Source organism: Anabrus simplex, chromosome 1, assembly GCF_040414725.1.
Source record: "Anabrus simplex isolate iqAnaSimp1 chromosome 1, ASM4041472v1, whole genome shotgun sequence".
In the NCBI taxonomy this organism is placed as follows: domain Eukaryota; kingdom Metazoa; phylum Arthropoda; class Insecta; order Orthoptera; family Tettigoniidae; genus Anabrus; species Anabrus simplex.
Window position 1 is genome coordinate 1,632,016,863 of NC_090265.1, and position 17,139 is coordinate 1,632,034,001.

Below are 17,139 nucleotides of genomic sequence, written 5' to 3' on the forward strand. Positions count from 1 at the left end.
ACAATGTTGAACAGAGCTTTAAGATAATGCATATAAACTTGAAGTTGAGGAATACTGTGAGGTTCCGATTTATTACTGTGGATTTGTGAAACATATGTTAAAATGTTCTAAATGTTCATAGTTGAATTGTCGATGGAGGGTAAAAACATGCATCAAACTTGACGATCTTGTAAAGTGCCTATGTTAATACAATTTGCAGTTAAAACAATTAGCTGAGGAGTTGTGGGAACATAGTTCATTGTTTTGTGGCGTAGCAGTGCCACGGAAAACATTCTTCTCATTAAGCACTTTCTAAAGCGATACTTCGGATTGAGAATACATGTAGCATATGTTACTGGATGTTATTAAATCCTGCTGCTTACTGTGTACTTCATTTCCTGAACATTGAGATTTTTACAATATTGGTTCATACATTTTACAGTACATGCAATTATTCAGACTCTGTGCTGGATATGTGAGCGCCCTGGGCTACATGCTTGAAAATCTCCTTCAACACACAAAAGTGCACTTTTCTGGAAAACCATTAGAATAATGATGAAAATGTATATGTATATGAAAATTTTTTTTAATGCGAAAATTAAATGTAAATCGTGTATGTATGCTCCTTTTGTTTGTAACACTAACATTTAACATGTTATTTTCGATTTTATCAGATAAAGCTTGCACCAAAACATAGAAAGGCAGCCATTTTCCTCGTAAATGGCTAGTTTGGAAGAATGTGAATGGACTCTTTCTTTTGTAGAAAAATGAATTCTAAGTACAATTGATGGGCTCAGTTCTGAACTGCTCTAATTTTTTTTTTTAACTATCTGCTTTCCTGATAAGCTACCATCATGATAAGCTCAATGGACAAAAATTAATTCACTCCTGGAGAAATAATTACAAACATCATTTAATACCGTGTCACTCCACCTATGGACTTGATAACTGCCTCGATTTGGTCAGGAAGTGAGTCCACAAGGTTATGCAGTTACGTCGTATCCAGATTAAGCCACTCACTGAGGATCTGAACACACAATTCCAGCAAATTGCAGGGATGCTGACGTCGGCGTTTTACCCGCTGTTCCAACATGTTACACAGATTTTCAATGGGGTTCAAGTCAGGTGATTTTGCAGGCCAATCAAGATGTAATAGGGTGGGGTAGTGTTCATAAAACGAGTCACATATGCGTCTAGCCCGATGAATTTTACTCTTTTATTATTTATATTATTTATATTATTTATTTTCCATCCCCCATTAGACATCCGGATGTCTAATACAATAACAACTTGTGAATTGTCTAATGGTTGAAACAAATCATGTACTAGCTGATGATGGCCGTTAAAGAGCCGAAACTGGTACTAGTTTAATCTATTTAAAATAAATTGTGTATTGATTGGTGGAAAAACACTTTTCTTATCTATACTTTGAATTTTACTCTTGTAATCTTGAAAATTCGGGGTATTAATAGCATACTCATCATGGAGATGTTGAGTGAAAGCCAACACCTGATCATCCAGAATGTTTACTTTTTTTTTTTTGCTTTACGTCGCACCGACACAGATAGGTCTTATGGCGACAATGGGACAGGAAAGGCCTAGGAGTGGGAAGGAAGTGGCCATGGCCCCCCCAACATTTGCCTGGTGTGAAAATGGGAAACCACGGAAAACCATTTTCAGGGCTGTCGATGTGGGGTTTGAACCCACTATCCCCTGGATGCAAGCTCACAGCTGCGCACTCCTAACAAATGTTTAAATAAACATGCTGGTTCATGTTAGTGGTCACCTCAGTGAATGGGCCCAATCCATGATACAACAAACACCCTTGAAACATCACAGACCCACCTCCAGCTTGAACCTGACCATGCACATATCTAGGATGAAATGCTTTATTTGGCCTTCGGTACACTTGACAATGGGCATCATTGGAATACAGGCCGAAACGTGATTCGTCAGACCACATTACATTCTGCTAGTCAGCTACTGTCCATGTTCGACTATTTCTAGCCCATTCAAGACGTGCAGCTATACGTGTCTGTGTGAGCAATGGCTTTTTGCGAGGTGACCAACTCCAAATGTTCATTGCATGCAGTTCCTGTCGCAATGTTCTCTCGCTAACAGGTCAGGACGGGGTTCAGTCACTGACTGCAGCGATTCTTGTCGGGTTTGGAAGCGATTTTGATTCACAAGCCGTGAAATGCGTCCCGGTACCTCTCAGTCAGGATATTTTTCCAACCACAATTCTGAAGTGTTTCGTGGCTACCTGCAGTATATCACTGATTTGTGGACATGTTGAACAGTCCACTGTGAAACACCAACAAATCCAGCAATTTCACACACTGTACGGTCATAGGCATGGCCAAACACGATTGCCCCTTTTTGCCACTCTGTCACATCCTTACATCTACCCATGTTGCAATTTACAAATTTCATTATATTGGTCCGTACTGATAAAGCTTAATTAAGAACAAATATTTGGTTTAACGATCCACTTCACACTTTACAAGTGAAAATTTTCACTTATGCTCACATAAAGGTTGTGCGGGTGCGGTTGAGCATGGGACTCGTTCCGTGCACCATCTGTACAGGCTCAACGATCCATTTGTGCTTCACACTATGGTGACTAATTTTTTGTCCTGTAAGCTTACAAAGCCTATGACAATATTGAAAGGTGTAAGAAATACTTTATTATTCTATTTATTTAGCATATAGCTTTCGGTGCCGGAGTGTCCCAGGACACGTTCGGCTTGCCTTGTACAGGTCTTCCCATTTGACACTCATAGCAACCTGGCTTGTCATCTTAACAATCATGGCCACCTGGCAGGCTGTAAGTAATACTGAAATCAGTTGACTGGTTTCCAAGATTAGCTTCCATAGACACATTCGTCATCATCATCATCAGTTTTCCACTCCAGTTGCCCGGGTGTGGTTTACAAGCAATCTCCACTTCTGTCTGTCCATGTACCACTCTTCTCTCAAGACGACATCCCAGCTGATTCCTCTTGTTCCTATGTCCTCTTTCACTTGGTCCAGCCTCCTCTTCCTAGGTCTTCCTACCGGTCGTTTTCTGGCCACGGCTGTGTGTAGCCATTGTTTTGCTGTCCTTCCATCGTCCATTCGTTTGATATGGCCAAACCATTTCAAACGGGCCCTTGTCACTTTTTCATTCAGGCATGGGTACACACCAGCTTGCTCCCTTATTCTTTCATTCCTTACCCTGTCCCTTTTTGTCTTCTGTACCATAGTTCGTAGGAACTTCATTTCTGCGGCTTGTAGTTTGCTGTCCACTTGTTGGGTTGTTGTGCAGGTTTCTAGGCCATATGTTAATATGGGGGTGAAGTATGATTGGAATAGAATCTGCTTTGATCTTAAGGGAACTTGTTCGTTCCAGAGGAAGTTCCGAACTTGATGGTAAAACTGAGCTGATTTTTTAATGCGGTTGTTAATCTCATCTTCCATAGACACATTAATAATAATTATTTAATGCAGCAATGGCCAAAGTATTTACACTTCATATGAAACTACTGAGGCATTATTCCTCATATCTAATAAATGACTTTGTTCTGGCGTTACAGTATGATATCGTTGACACAATTATAGTAAGATTTTATGTTTAGCGTACAAAATTCATTTACTCTGCCATAGATGCCCAAAAGAGATTCGGTTTACTCTGCCATCTAGCAAGCCTACAGTAAAATGAAATGTCAAAATTAACAAGCAAGCAGCCAGATGGCATCAGATTACAATGCTTGCACGCAGTAGCTGAGGACATATTCTTCTTTCGTTTCATCCTCTTTGGGGTACGCTGAATCAATAATTTCTCTGCGTGTTGTCCTTTCCTTAGTGTTCAGTATTACTTCATTTTTCTGATCTTTGTTTCCTCTCGCCTTCCGAGATAATAGGTTTGGCTTTTAATGTAGATTTGTCTTGGAACCTTGTATTTTCGTCTTTAGTTATTACTTTAGCTGTTCGATCAAATAGTGAATTTTCTGTAATTTTAATTCTACTAGGTCTTTTTACAGTTTCTTTAAACCAGCTGGCTTTTGTTTTGCAGTACGGAAGAAGTCAAAGATTTGTTTGCTTAATCTACTAAAAATTCATCCTGAGAAGATGACTGTAAATATTTTTCTTTTTTCGCATAGTATCTGAGAGTTTTTCAATTTTTTTGTGGAGTGTTTCCTTCTTGATATACATTATCTTACCTGAAATTTTGGTCCGATGATCGTTCTTAAAAGTTTCCTTTCTTTTAGCTCGAGTTTCTCCATCTAGCCTTTGGAATTCATCTTTAGTGTTTCTGTTGTGTATAGTGCTTCTGGTTTAATCACTGTTTTATAAAGTTTAATTTTGGACCCCCATGAAAGGGAGTTCTTGTTGTATGTATCTTTTTTTAGTTGGAAGGAGAATTCAAGTTTATTTTTCCTGGATTCCATTGCTTTGCATTCCACAGCATTCCAACTAATCCATTCTCCGAGATATTTGAATTCGTGTACTATTTCAATTTTTTGTTCTTGGACTTGGAGATATTTATGTGGGTGTTTGTTGTTTGTCATGATTTTGTTTTGTTTTTTCCAAAGGAGGATGTGAAGACCTGTTAGCTGCTTGTTTCTTTAGTTCAAGGATTTGCTCCCTTGCTTCCTCCATTGTTTCAGCAAACAAGGCCATATCATCTGCAAAAGCAATACAGTTGATTTTAAGGTTCTTCTTATTGCAAACCAGTCTAATTCCAAACTTTATATTTTTGTTCTATTCTCTACTTTCTCAAGCACACAGTTAAACAACAATGGTGAGAGCCCATCCCCCTGTCGTACTCCTGTTCTTATTCCAAAGGAATCTGATAGTTCACCCATAAATTTAACTTTCAAAAACGTATTTGTGATAGTTGCTTCATGATATTAGCTATTTTCTTATACAAACCAATTTCCTCCAGGACTGATAAAAGGGTTTTTCTATCAATTGATGCCAACGGCCGTAGCCGTGTTGAAACACCGGATCCTGTGAGATCTCTGAAGTTAAGCAATATTGGGTGTGGTCAGGAGCTGGATGGGTTGCCACGCGATGTTGGTGGGGGGTAAGGGAATGGAGGAGCGGAAAGGAACTGGCCACCCTACCGCACGTAAACTCCGGCTCAGGAACACCTGCGGAGGTCTCGTCTTCCAAGATAATAGGTTTGGCTTTTAATGTAGATTTGTCTTAGAACCTTGTATTTTCGTCTTTAGTTATTACTTTAGCTGTTTGATCAAATAGTGAATTTTCTGTAATTTTAATTCTACTTGGTCTTTTTACAGTTCCTTTAAACCAGCTGGCTTTTGTTTTGCAGTACGGAAGAAGTCTGCCTTCGGGCAGAATAACCCTTACCTTATAGCCAATGGCCGTAGCTGTGTTGAAACACCGGATCCCGTGAGATCTCCGAAGTTAAGCAATATTGGGTGTGGTCAGGAGCTGGATGGGTTGCCACGCGCTGTTGGTGGGGGGTAAGGGAATGGAGGAGCGGAAAGGAACTGGCCACCTTACTGCACGTGAACTCCGGCTCAGGAACACCTCTGCGGAGGTTCGGACCTGCCTTCGGGCAGAATAACCCTTACCTTATAGCCAACGGCTGTAGCCGTGTTGAAACACCGGATCCCGTGAGATCTCCAAAGTTAAGCAACATTGGGCATGGTCAGGAGTTGGATGGGATCCCACGCGCTGTTGGATGGGTTCCCACGCGCTGTTGGTGGGGGAGGTAAGGGAATGGAGGAGCGGAAAGGAACTGGCCACCCTACCGCACGTAAACTCCGGCTCAGGAACACCTCTGCGGAGGCTCGGACCTGCCTTCGGGCAGAATAACCCTTACCTTACCTTACCTATCAATTGAATGCCTTTTTGAAATCAGTGAACGGGATAACGTAAGTGTTTGCCTTTGATTTTTGGTATACCATAATATTTTTGGGGTCCAATTGTGGCTCTGCCCTGTTTAAAAGGACTTTAGAAAGAATCTTGTATGTTACATCCAGCAATGATATTCCTCTATAATTGTTTGTGTCTGTTTTCAAGCCTTTCTTGTAAATAGGGCGGATAATAGCTGTTTTCCACTCCATATTATTATTGTTATATTTGTTACATTTGAAAAGACAGTAATCATGTTTACTGACCCACCACTCATAAACAAAATTGCCATAGGAAACCAACAAATCAAAATTGTAGATAAATTTAAATATCTGGGAGAAATCATAACATATAACCTCAATGAAAAGCCAGCATGGCATAACAGAATAAATAAACTGACCAGAGCACAATATGTCATCAAGAATACCTACAACAAAAAAGGCCTGTCAATAGCAACAAAATTAAAACATTACAAAACAGTCATTCAACCAGAAATAACATACGCAAGCGAAACCATCTTCAAAACAACTAACACTGCACAAATAGACAAAATACTCAAGATAGAGAGAAGAATCATTAGAACATGCATCAACAAATCATACCAAAAAGACGGACACTGGAGAGTAGCTTCTAATGAAACAGTCTACAAGGAAATAGAACCAGTAATGAGCTCAATCAGGAAGAAACGCATTTCATTTTTTTGGACATCTAATCAGGACACCAGAGAACAGGGTCATCAGGAGAATAATAGAAAAATTATGGAATAGTAAGTGCAACATTAAGTGGGTTACAGAAATCAAGGAAGATATGGATGAACTTCAAATTACAGCGGAAGACCTAAGAAACCAAACCGACAAAATCAAGAAACTCACAGACAAACAAACCAGACTGCAAATCAGAATCAATAGACAATAGGAAGGGTGATTTCCGATGAAGAAGTAAGGATAAGATCAGAGAGAATGAAGAAGTACTGGGCTGACAGGAAACTAAAAAATTCTTTGTATACAGTTGGCTAGAGTAGTCCAATGAAGGCCATAAAATGTAAATAAATAATAATAATAATAATTTTTTTGATTCATTGTGCCCAACTGTGGAGCGCGTTTGAACTTATTTTGCACAATGTTTCTTCTTCTTTTCTTCCCAATATCTCTTCATTATTTCACTGTGTTCCTTTCTGCGTGTTTCTGTCCAGCTTGTATTTTTTCGTGTTGGTTTTTCTGCAAATTTATGTTTGTTTACTAAGCTTCTAAATTTCATTCTATCTTGAATGATTTCGTCCTCAATACCCATTTCTTGTAGATCTTCATGAATTTCTGCTAACCAATTGTTGCAGATTTTCAGGGTTAGAGCTAGATTTAGAATTTTCTTTGTCAGCCTATTGTTATCCCTTCTGTGTAGGTGTCCGTAGAATTTTAGTCGTCTCTTTCTGATGGTATCTGTGATTTTTCTGTGAACTGAAAAATTTCGTGTGGTTTCTTTTTCATCCAAATTCCATTTTCGATCAATGGTCCTAGGATTTTTCTGAGAATTTTCCTCTCTTGTTTCTCAATGCTTTTCATTTGTGACCTGCCGCCAATGATCAGTGTTTCAGATGCATAAAGTGCCTCTGGTTTGATGACTGTATTGTAGTGTCATAATTTTGCATTTTTTGATATACATCTTTTGTTGTATCTGTTCCATGTGATTTTGTAAGCCCTTGGTAGTTTAGCAGTTCTTTCTTTGTTAGCTTCCTGATTTAACCCTGCTGTCTGAATAATTTCACCTAGATACTTGAATTTGTCTACTTGGGAAATTATTCCACAATGGGTGATTAATGGTTGATTATCGAATTTTGATTTAGTTCCTTCCATAAACTGCGTCTTTTCAAATGAAATTTGAAGTCTGGTTTTTGCGGCTATTTCATTCAATTTTTCTATGGATTGGATTGCTTCTTGTCTGTTGTTCGAAAGGATCGCAAGGTCATCTGCGAAAGCTAAGCAGTCAAGGTGAATTTTGTCTTTAAGAAGTCTGCCAATGTTTATACCTTTAGTTTCTTTTCTCCATTCACGAATCACTTTTTCCAAAACTAAATTGAATAGTAGTGGGGATAGTCCATCTCCCTATCGGACACCAGTTCTGATTTTGAACGGTTCAGAAATTTCTCCCAAGAACTTAACTTTTGATGTTGTGTTGGTCAGAGTTTGTTTAATCAATTCCCTCGTTTTCCTGTCGACTTGGAAATTCCTCTAGTATGCTGAACAGGGTCTGCCGATCTATGGAATCATACGCTTTTTTGAAGTCAACAAAGGTGATTACTGTTTGTTTGGTTTTGCGAATCTGTAGTATGGTTTTTAGGTTTAGGATTTGTTCTGCTCAGGATCTCCCTTTTCGGAATCCAGCCTGATAATCTCCGATCAGGTGGTCTGTTTGTTTCTCTAATCTATTAAGTAGAGCTTTAGAGAAGATTTTATATACGAGTGAGAGGAGAGAAATTCCTCTGTAGTTATTAATATCTGATTTGTCTCCTTTCTTGTGAAGTGGGTGAATCAATGCACATTTCCAATCCTCCGGAATTTCTTCAGAAAACCAGATGTCCTGTAGGATTTTTTGAATACTCTGGGCCAGTTTGTCACCACCAATTTTCAACATTTCAGCGATTATTCCATCTTCTCCTGGTGCTTTGTTGTCTTTTAAATCTCTGATTATTTGTTTGACTTCTTGTAATGTGGGGGCTTCTGAATCTGGATTAGGTGTTGGTTTTTCATAGGTGAATTGTTCTTTCGGAGATTCACAGTTTAAAAGGTCCATGAAATGGTTTGCTAGGAGTTCACAATTTCCCTTATTACTTGTTTCCAAAGTCCCATCTGTACGTTTGAAACAGAGACTAGGTGCATGGTAATTGGATAATTCTTCTCTGAATGTTCTGTAGAAGTTCCATGTATTGTTTTTCTTGAAATCTTCTATTTCTGCCAGTCTGTTTTGATCATATTTTCGTTTTTCAGATCTGATGATTTTTGAGGTTTGTTTCTGTGTTTTGAAGAATTCATCACGATTTTGATCAGTTTTATGGGAACTCCAGTTTAGCCAGGACCTAATTCTGACTTCTATGGCCTTGTCACAGGTGTCATTCCATCACCTGTGTTTGCGTTTCCTTGGGGGGTTGCTGATGTTTTGTGAAGCTTTCAAGAGTGTGTCCTTGAGTTCTAGCCAGTTTTAAGGAACATCGTTGGAGATATTCGCAAGGAAATTGTCTGAGTTCTGTCTTAGAAATTCAGGATCGATTCTTGGGTTTCTGATTGTTTTGGTTTTCTTCCTGTTGGGTTGAAACTTTACTTTAACAAGAGATAGGTGGTGGTCGGAGTCAATAATTCCCTTTTTGACTTTAACGTTCATAATTTCTTTTTGGTTTTTCTTGGAAATAGCCACATGGTCTAGTTGAAATTCTCCTAAATGCATGTTCGGGGATCTCCATGTCATTTTCTTTTGTGGAAGTGCCAGGAAATGGGTTGACATCAATTTCAGATCGAAATTCTCGCAGAAGCCAATTAAACGTTCTCCATTTTTATTGGTTCTTTTGTGAGCAGGGTAAAGTCCTACAGTGGTCCTAAATTTCTTCTCTTTGCCAATTTGTGCATTGAAGTCCCCCAGCAGAATTTTGACATGATGTTTTGGAATTTTGGCTGTACTTTCTTCTAGTAATTCCCAGAAGTCATCTACCTTCTGTGGGTCTTTTTGATTGTAATTGTTTGTAGGTGCATGTGCATTGATTAGTGTATAAGCTTTGTTCCCTGATTTGATTGTCATTAGCGAAATTCTTTCAGAAGGAGATGTAAAGTATAATACCGAATTTGTGATATTTTTTATCACTGCAAAACCAGTGCCAAATTGTAATATTTTGTTAGGGAGGAGGGTAGCTGGTTTACCTTTATAAATTCTATAGTTTCCTGACTCAAAATTATTTTTGTCACTGTACCTAGTTTCTTGGAGTGCCAGAATTTGGATGTTGAGTTGGTCTAATGTATCTGTTAAATGCTTCAACTTTCCAATTTTGCGAAGCGTGTTGATGTTTAAAGTGTCAATAAAATGTTTTTCCTTTGGGCGAAGAGATTTGGGAAGCTCCGATACATTCCCGCATGATGTACTTGGTCCCCCAGAATCCGATGACTGAGAAAACCTAGTATGAATACTAGGGCGTGGGGTAGTAGTATCATTAACTGACGTTGCCATCATGCTACTAAGTTGAAGATAATGGGGAGATTGATCTTTGTCAATCTCATAGTTACAACTAAGGTATTGAGCCTCAGGGGTTGCCTCAAGATGTTTTCTGGCTGTGCCTGTTTTTGGTCCACGAGAAGTATTTTATTTCCCTCAAGCCCTCCGGACAAGTCCGGCGAGCCCCCCGATCCGCCACCTGGGATGCGCCCGATAGGGGAACAGGCAAAAAACCCCACGGGATTATTATTATTATTATTATTTATTTATTTATTTAGCGCATGGCATACAAATGAACAAAAATAACCAATGAACCAATCTACAAACAAATATCTAGATCTTGTATGTACTCAATACATTTTGGGGTTGCCATCAAGAAGTCTTCATATGGCCCTCCATATGCTCTGATGCTGCATTCCTCCCTGATGTGTTTAATAGTTTGTCGCGGTGCACCACAGTCGCATAGCGGCGAGGAGAGCACTCGCCATTTAAAAAGTGAATCCCCAAATCTTCCGTGTCCCGTCCTGAGTCGGTTGAGCATTGACCATACCTTGCAGGGTTGATCAAACCCTGGAACTGTCTTATCGATGCATGGCATTTTCTGGCATGTAGCCGGAGCATTTTGCATCCATTCTTCCCTCCAGGAATCGGTGATGTTGAATCCGATGTGATTGATCTCGGCTGCAAGAGGTGGATGTCTCGAACGAAGTCGTTTGATTTTGAGGTCTGAGATGTCAGAGTGTACCGGTAGTCCAGGGTTTGCTAGGATCTTGTTGTATTCTCTGATCAAAGCTACTTTCCTTCGCAGAAGAAGAGGAGAGGCAACAGGAGGAAAACATTGTAAATCCCGGAGCAATTCGGAAGTGGCTTTTTATTGATGGAAGACTGCCTAAACATCTTGATGAATTGGCATCTGACAATGATACAAAAGATAGGAAGTACAAGAGATGAGCATCCGAATATGTAGGTAAAAATGGAGAAACAAACTGGAATGTCCACTGTCCTCCTCACAACAGAGGCACAAGTGACTTAATTCAATGCCTTGCTATTGTGAAAACTGAAAATAAAATTTGCCTTCTGCAGCATGGAGGCTGTTCTTTACAGATGAGATTCTATATAACTAATTAGAGCATACAAAAAGTTTGTACAAACTATACAATAGAAAGGGACACTTTCAATTCATCAAGAGTTGACAAGGAAGCATTTATCAGAAATGTTACATCTGATGACACTACAACAAGACAATGCAGAATATGTTATAAACTTGCTCCGATCGAGTGTGTGTTATAAGGCGTCAGAAGGCATATCATTGCTGGATGTAACATACAAGATTCTTTCTAAAGTCCTTTTAAACAGGGCAGAGCCACAATTGGACCCACAACTTGGGAAATACCACGGAGGTTTTATAAAGGGTAGATCCTGCTCTGAACAAATACTAAGGTGTTAGAAGGCAAGACCAATTTTTCTGTGAGAAAATGCATGACCATAAATGAGATGTTTGAATCTTTTCAAGAAAGCAGTACTTTCCAGCAGTATGTAAAAACCAAACCAGCAAAATGTATTAAAATTTTTGCCCTAATCTGTGCAAAACCTTTTTATACTATGAACATGAAGGTACAGTATATGTGAGGACCCAATCTGATGGGCCATACAAAGTAGAAAATTCAAGATTGGCGGTAGGATCTACACTCATTCAACCAGAAGTGATACCGGCAGAAATATAACTACCGTACCAATGACTGGTATACTTCAATTCAATTGACTGAACATCATCTCAATGTCCACAACACTGGTAGGAACACTAAAGAGAAGAAACAAGAAATCCCACCTGAAGTTATGAATACCAAACTCCACCCAGTCAATTCAAATATGTTCACCTTTAGGGGTAAACTGACGTTAGCGTCATACAGTGCTAGTAAAACAAAATAGTGGTTCCACTGTTATCAACAATTTTTTTTATTTATCCGTGTCCAAAATATCTACAATATATTTACAACTACTCTATTTACACTTTGTTTTTCCAGTATTCAACTCTCGAGATGGCACATTCATTGGCTTCCACCAAATCCTTCATACTACATGGTTTAGGCAGATTTCTACAGATGAGGTATCCATGATCTTGCTTTTCACCACACTCACACAAATCTTGATCCTCCGTACCCCCACCTTTTCATGTTGGTTTTACATCGTGTCACTCCAGATCTTAATCTGTTAAGTGTCTTCCAATGTCCATATTGAAGATGATGTCCTGCAGCTGGCTTCTCTTTCACTTGCCATAATCCTACAGGCGACTTCCTTCTCCAGAGTTCCTTTTGCCGAGATTCAGCTGATGATTGGATTGACATTGTTGTTTGTAGGAAGCTTTTCCTCTATTTCAATCTTGATGGGTGGGCGTGAAGTCCAATCATTGGATGTCTTGGATCTATTTCGTGCTGCTGTTTCTCAATCTCTGCTGCAACTTGTCTCCTAACATCTGGATGTATTACTCCCATAAGTGGAAAGATATTATTAAGAGGAGGTGGTCGTAAGCAGCCTGTAACAATGCAACCTGTCTCATGGAGGGCAACATCCACTTGGTTTGTATGATCAGAATTCCTCCAGACTGGAGAAGCATACTCTGCAGCTGAGAAACACAGGGCAAGGGCAGATGTACGGAGGACATTAGGCTGTGCTCCCTATGTTGTGTGTGTGAGTTTCCGAATGAGATTATTCCTGATGCATACCTTCTGTTTGGTATCTATACAATGCTGTTTAAGTTAGGGCATGGTCCAACTTTACCCCTAGATATTTGGGTTGATCACAATGGTTTAATTTGTGTCCTTTCCAGGTTACATTAAACTCCTTTCTTGCTTCCTTGTTGCGCAGATGGAATGCACATACCTGAGTTTTCTCTGGATTGAGTTTCAGGTGGTTCTCGTCATAGTAGACAGCTAGTTCTTCAAGAGCAGATATCAGTTTTAATTCTACTTCTTCAAATGTCACTCCTTGAGCAGCAAGAGCTGTGTCATCTGCGTAGATGAAAGCCCTGGTTCCGGTGTTAAGTGGCTTATCATTGGTATAGATGTTATATAATATTTGAGCCAACACACTTCCATGGGGAAGGCCATTCTTTTGACATCTCCATCGACTTTTCTTGTCCTTAAGAGTGACAAAAGAAAGTCTGTTCTGGAGCAGGCATTGAATAAATTGTGTCAGTCGATAGTCTTTGGTTGTTGAATACAGCTTCCTTGTCATTCTCTTATGATTCACTGTATCATGAGCAGCCCTGAGATCAACAAAAGCAACTCCTGTTATTTGTTTCATCTCATATCCATCCTTGATATGCTGGGTTAGATTAAGTATCTGACCAGAAGATGACTTCCCTGGTCTGAAACCCGATTGTTCCTTTATAATCTTTCTGTTGATACAATCAGAAATACGGTTCAATATCCTCTCTAGAATTTTGAAAAGACAGAGAAGAGATACGGGTCTGACATTTTTGGGGTCATTTGGCTCTTTTCCTGGTTTAAGCAAGGCCACAACTTTCGCTTTGTGCCAGATCTTTGGAGTCAACATTCTAGTCACACACGTGTTCATCAGTTTCAAAATCCAGTTGATAGTTATAGTTATGTTTTATTTGCTCTGTTCTTATGTCATCCAAGCCGGCAGCTTTGTTATTTTTCATACATTTGATGGCAGTTCTCAGTTCTTCTTCTGTGAATGGTGTGCCAGGGTGGTCATTCTCCTCTTCATACCGTTCGATTTTTATTTCTCTGGATCTTCTTGTGGGAGGCTAGGGGTACCAGATCCATAATAGACTACATCTTAACAGACTTTGAATTCAGAAAATCTGTTAGGAATGTACGAGTTATTCCAGGGATTTTTCGATGACACAGACCACTATCTGATCTGTAGTGAACTAAGTATCTCTAGGCCTAAGGTAGAGAAAGTTAAATCTGTCTGCAAACGAATAAGGGTAGAAAATCTCCAGGACGAGGAAATTAGACAGAAGTACATGGATATGATTAGTGAGAAGTTTCGAACAGTAGACAGTAAGCAGGTTCAGGATATAGAAAGTGAATGGGTGGCATACAGGGATACTGTAGTAGAAACAGCAAGGGAATGCCTAGGAACAACTGTGTGTAAAGATGGGAAAAGGCGAACAGCTTGGTGGAATGATGAAGTGAGAGCAGCTTGTAAACGTAAAAAGAAGGCTTATCAGAAATGGCTCCAAACAAGGGCCGAGGCAGACAGGGATTTGTATGTAGATGAAAGAAACAGAGCGAAACAAATAGTTGTTGAATCCAAAAAGAAGTCATGGGAAGATTTTGGAAACAACCTGGAAAGGCTAGGTCAAGCAGCAAGGAAACCTTTCTGGTCAGTAATAAAGAAACTTAGGAAGGGAGGGAAAAAGGAAATGAACAGTGTTTTGAGTAATTCAGGTGAACTCATAATAGATCCCAGGGAATCACTGGAGAGGTGAAGGGAATATTTTGAACATCTTATCAACATAAAGGGAAATCTTCCTGGTGGTGTTGTAAACAGCCAAGCTCATGGGGAGGAGGAAAATGATGATGGTGAAATTATGCTTGAGGAAGTGGAAAGGATGGTAAATAAACTCCATTGTCATAAGGCAGCAGGAATAGATGAAATTAGACCTGAAATGGTGACGTATAATGGGAAGGCAGGGATGAAATGGCTTCATAGAGTAGTAAAATTAGCATGGAGTGTTGGTAAGGTAACTTCAGACTGGGCAAAAGCAGTAATTGCACATATCTATAAGCAAGGGAACAGGAAGGATTGCAACAACTATTGAGGTATCTCATTGATTAGTATACCAGGCAAAGTATTCACTGGCATCTTGGAAGGGAGGGTGCGATCAGTCGTTGAGAGGAAGTTGGATGAAAACCAGTGTGGTTTCAGACCACAGAAAGGCTGTCAGGATCAGATTTTCAGTATGCGCCAGGTAATTGAAAAATGCTACGAGAGGAAGAGGCAGTTGTGTTTATGTTTTGTAGATCTAGAGAAAGCATATGACAGGGTACCAAGGGAAAAGATGTTCGTCATACTGGGGGACTATGGAATTAAAGGTAGATTATTAAAAGCCATCAAAGGTATTTATGTTGAAAATTGGGCTTCAGTGAGAATTGATGGTAGAATGAGTTCTTGGTTCAGGGTACTTACAGAGGTTACACAAGGCTGTAATCTTTCACCTTTGTTGGCTTTGGTGGTTTATAGACAGATGTAATAGTGCAGGATTTAATTTCAAAGGTCAGGATTTCAATGTCATCTACACAGGTCAAGTCTGCAGATAAAATGTTAGTGCCCTGTTTAATGAAAACTGCACACTCATATTGTTTATTAGGTCTTCCCAGGATAAGTTTCATTCCATTTACCTTTGGTCGGCGATCATTTTACCCTCTATGTCTCCTGAATCAGTAGGATATCACAATTATGTTTTAATAATAATAATAATGTTATTTGCTTTACATCCCACTAACTACTTTTACGGTCTTCGGAGACACCGAGGTGCCGGAATTTAGTCCCGCAGGAGTTCTTTTACGTGCCAGTAAATCTACTGACACGAGGCTGTCATATTTGAGCACCTTCAAATACCACTGGACTGAGCCAGGATCGAACCTGCCAAGTTGGGGTTAGAAGGCCAGCGCTTTAACCATCTGAGCCGCTCAGCCTGGCAATTATGTTTTGTGCAAATGTCAGATAATAAGGCTTCCTTCTCTGGTGAAATTCCCTCTATATTAATTGAGATTGTTACTAAAGCTGGCATTGAAAAATGCTGTTTGAAGTTCATAACAACTAATAAGTTAGTGTTTCGGTGATGGAAGAATCAGTTGCTGAGGATTCCTCACAAAGCATCATTTGGATGATATGAATCCAGAATCAGATGATGCTAAAAAATCATACATTCTTAATTTTCTCAATTCAACAAAGGAAGGTGTCAATGTTGTCAATGGGTGCAACTCAACATATTCTGTATCAAGAACCATCCACTGGCTACTAGCGGTGTTCGTATTCCCTACTGAACATCATGGGGTTGATCTTTTTTGTTTATAAACATAAACAAGGACAGTTCGAGCTAGGCAAAAACTTTTTCCTGTAACAGCTTGCAAGAGAGCTTTGTCAACATTATTTGATGTATAGCAGCATCCAGGCACAACTACCTCGTCCACTACAACAAAACTTCAGACAAAGGCTAGAATTAGAAACAGAAGAAAGGCCAGCTCCAAGGAAAGACACTGTATACACTAACGTCAGTTTACCCCTAAAGGCGAACATATTTGAATTGACTGGGTGGAGCTTGGTATTCAGAAACTCAGGTGAGATTTCTTGTTTCTTCTCTTTAGTGTTCCGGACATCGAGATGATGCTCAGACTATGGAATTGAAGTATACCAGTCATCGGTACGGTAGTTATATTTCTGCCGGTATCACTTCTGGTTGAACGAGTGTAGATCCTACTGCCAATCTTGAATTTTCTACTTTGTATGGCCCATCAAGTTGGGTCCTCAAATATACTGTACCTTCATGTTCATAGTATAAAAAGTTTTTGCACAGATGAGGGCAAAAATTTTAATATATTTTGCTGGTTTGGTTTTTACATACTACTGGAAAGCACTGCTTCCTTGACTAGATTCAAGCGTCTCATTTATGGTCATGTATTTACTCACAGAAAAGTTGGTCTTGCACTTCTCAATGACGCCTTCTAACACGCACTTGATCGGAACAAGTTTATAACATATTCTGCATTGTCTTGTTGTAGTGTCATCAGATCTAACATTTCTGATTAATGCTTCTATGTCATCTCTTGATGAATTAAAAGTGTCCCTTTCTATTGTATAGTTTGTACAAACTTTTTGTGTGCTCTAATTAGTTATATAGAATCTCATCTGTAAAGAACAGCCTCCATGCTGCAGAGGGCAAATTTTATTTTCAGTTTTCACAATAGCAAGGCATTGAATTAAGTCACTTGTGCCTCTGTTGTGAGGAGGACAGTGGACATTCCAGTTTGTTTCTCCATTTTTACCTACATATTCGGATGCTCATCTCTTGTACTTCCTATCTTTTGTATCATTGTCAGATGCCGATTCATTAGGATGTTTAGGAAG